The sequence below is a fragment of the Orycteropus afer genome, unplaced genomic scaffold (assembly GCF_000298275.1).
Source record: "Orycteropus afer afer isolate SDZICR_OR568_19922 unplaced genomic scaffold, OryAfe1.0 scaffold00005, whole genome shotgun sequence".
Lineage (NCBI taxonomy): Eukaryota > Metazoa > Chordata > Mammalia > Tubulidentata > Orycteropodidae > Orycteropus > Orycteropus afer.
In genome coordinates this window covers 399,033-402,373 of record NW_006921592.1, presented here as the reverse complement: position 1 = coordinate 402,373, position 3,341 = coordinate 399,033, and positions in this window count along the sequence as shown.

Sequence of the window (3,341 nt, the reverse complement as noted above, 5' to 3'; positions counted from 1 at the left end):
GAATACAAAGGCACCATCTATGCCTTCAGAGTGCACAGCAAGGGCCCCAGCATTTGCTGTGTGGCTAGAGGGCTGGGCAGGGTTAAGTGCAGGCAGCTGGGCTCACTTCCTGGGTGTACCCTCACTAGCACTTGAGGCATTTGGTAAACTACTTAATCACCTCATTGTGCTTCAGTTCCTCACCCGAAAAATGGGGACAATAATAATGCCTAGGCTGGCTCTGACAGCACATAACAACAACAGGCTGGCTCTAAAGAGCAAATGAGATTATGCAACATGAGTGCCTGTGAGAAGCGCTTCTTGGATGTTAGCCATGATTATCTAGAAGGGTCTCTAAAGGCCAATATCCTGGTCTGGTGTCCCATCGGAATACTCAGAATGGCCTTGCCTGGAGGTGGACAGCATGTCTCTGTGTTGGTGCCAGGCCCTCCTGGCTTTCTCCAGCCCAACTTTGATTTCTGGGTCAATATGTGATGCTCTACCACCACCTGGTGGGTCCTATGGGAACATAGCAACTAACTCACTTCTTAGATTCTGATCCTAGAGGGAATCGAATCTGAAGGACTGGCAGGTACTGGATTCACTCCCTATAGATTACTCCAAGGGATCCCTGGTGGTGCAGTGGTTAAGTACCTGCTGCTAACCGAAAGGTCGGAGTTTCAAACCCACCAGTCACCCTGCGGGAGAAAAGTGAAGCAGTCTGCTTCTCTTAGAAACTCTATGGAGCAGTTCTACTCTTCCTGTAGGGTCACTTTGAGTAGGAATCGACTCCACAGCAAGGGGGTTGGGGTTTTGTTTGTTTGGATTGCTCCAGGCCTACATGAGCCTGGTTTTGCCTTAGTTTGTAGGGAAAACAGTTTCCTTTAGGTTATCTGAAGTGAATGGGGATGGAGCTTGGTATAAGTCCTCCCCCTTCCACTACTTTGCTCTTCAAATTACTTCCACAAAAGCAGCAAACAAGTAAATGAAATAAAATCATGTGGAAATAGGATTCTTAAAAATGGAATCTAACTCTATATGTACCCTGGGAGTTGGCTGTTGAGAAAATTCTAGCCATCTAGCATAATGTCTTTCCCTAAACAATGGTGAATCTGAGTTTTTTGGTGGTATATTAATGTCACTTTGAAGACTAAAATGCACCTAACCCCTGTCAAAAAAAAACAAACTCACTGCCATCAACTTAATTCCAACTCACAGCGACCTCCTCTGGGTTGCCGAGGCAGTAAATCTTTATGGAAGTAGATTGCCCAGTCTTCCTTCCACAGGGTGGCTGGTGGGTTTGAACCACCAACCTTCTGGTTAGCAGTCAAATGCCTTAGACAGTACGCTACGCAAAAAAAAAAAAAACTCACTGCCGTTGAGTTGGTTCCGACTCATAGCAACCCTTCCTTGGGTTTCTGAGGTGGTATCTCTATGGAAGTAAATTGCCCAGTCTTCCTTCTGAGGAAGGCTGGTTCAAACACCACCAGCCTTCTGGTTAGTAGTCAAACGCCTTAGGCATTACATCACCGAGCTCCTTATGTGCTGTAAGAGCTGGACCATGAACAAAGAAGACCAAAGAAGAGTTGATGCCTTTGAATTGTGGTGTTGGTGAAGAATACTGAAAATACCATGGACTGCCTGAAGAATGAACAGATCTGTCCTAGAAGGAGTACAGCTGGAATGCTCTTGGAAGCAAGAATGGCCAGACTTCTTCTTACCTACTTTGGTCATGTTGTCAGAAGGAACCATTCCCTGGAGAAGGATATCATTCTTGGTAAAGTGGAGGGTCAGCAAAAGAGGGAAAGACCCTGATGAGATGGATTGACAGAGTGGCTGCAAAGATGGGCTCAAGCACAGCAAGGATTGTGAGGCTGGCCCAGAACCGGCAGTGTTTCACTGTTGTCCGTGGGGTTACTATGATCGGAGCCTGCTTGACAGCACCTAACAACATGGTCATTTGGTCAGTCAAACCAAACCAGTTGCCATCGAACTGATTGCAATCACAACGACCCCTAATGTACAGATTAAAAGTGTGCTCCATAGGGTTTTTAAGGCTATGGCCTTAGGCACTCTGGGGATATAGTGCTTGACTACTAACCAGAAGGCTGGTGGTTCAAACCCACCAGCCACTCTGCAGAAGGAAGGCTGGGCAATCTACTTCCATAAAGATTTACTGCCTCGGAAACCCAATGGGGGTCACTATGAGTGGGAATCAACTTGGCAGTGAATTTAATTTGTGTGTGTGTGTGTGTGTGTTTGGAAGCAGATCACCAGGCTGGGTGGGGTTCCAATTGACAATCTTTCAGTCAGTAGTCAGCATTCACCACCCAGGGACTTCAGTCAGTCAGTCAACAAGCTTTTATTTAGTGTTAGTTCTGTGCCAGAGGCTCTTCTAGGTGCTGAGGAGACCCCAGTGAACTGACAAAATCTCCGCCCTTGTGAAACTAACATTCTAGTGGAGGAGACAAAAAATAGACAAGTTAAACACGTCAAATACATAGTTATATTTGGTTGTGATGTGTGCTAGGGGAAAAAGAAAATGAGCAAGGAAAGGAGTGCCAGAGGGTTGCAGTTTGGGGGAGGGTGACCAGAAAAGCCCTCACTGAAAAGACATGAAGCCTTAAAGTTCCAGTTAAGCATTCCAGACCGAGGGGCAAAGGCCCTGAGGCAGGAGCCGGAGCGAGAGGGAAGAAGCCAGAGCAGCCGGAGCTGAGAGAGGGGAGCAGAGTAGGGGCTCTGACGTCCCGGGCACAAGCCTGGGGTGGGGCAGGAGCTTTTATGTGAGGCCTTGTAAGGCCCTCTAAGGGTTCGGGCATTTACTGTGAGCGATGTGGGCATCACTGTGAGGCAGCCTGTAGGTTCCTCCCAGCACGAGGTATGGACCAGCCTGCGGCCTCGTCCCACATTCCTCAGGATCCTCTTATGGAACATGGAAACAGCCAGCAGAATGTATCTGCTAAGAGCCGGGAAGAACCAGCCACAAGTGGCCAGAGCTGCCTCTGCTCAGCCGCAGTTGCAGTGTGAAAATCTGCACCTGAAAGTGAAAATTTGGCGTCACAGGTCAAAAAACACAACCCTTGGATACCATAACACAGCACCCCCACTAATGCTAATGAGCTCTTAGAATGCAAATATTTTCCACGTCATCAAATGTATATGCATGACTTCTTTGTTCCAAAGTGTATAAAAATGGAAGCAACCTGTTCCAGGAACATGGTTTGAGGTAGAGACCTCCGAGTTCCTTGCTTACACACCTGCATTACACATACACGTCACTGTCCTCACCTCCATGTTCTCTTTATTGACTCAGGAGCCATAATTTTTGGAGGGCTATGAGCAGAGGCAGGAGCTCTGGTGGC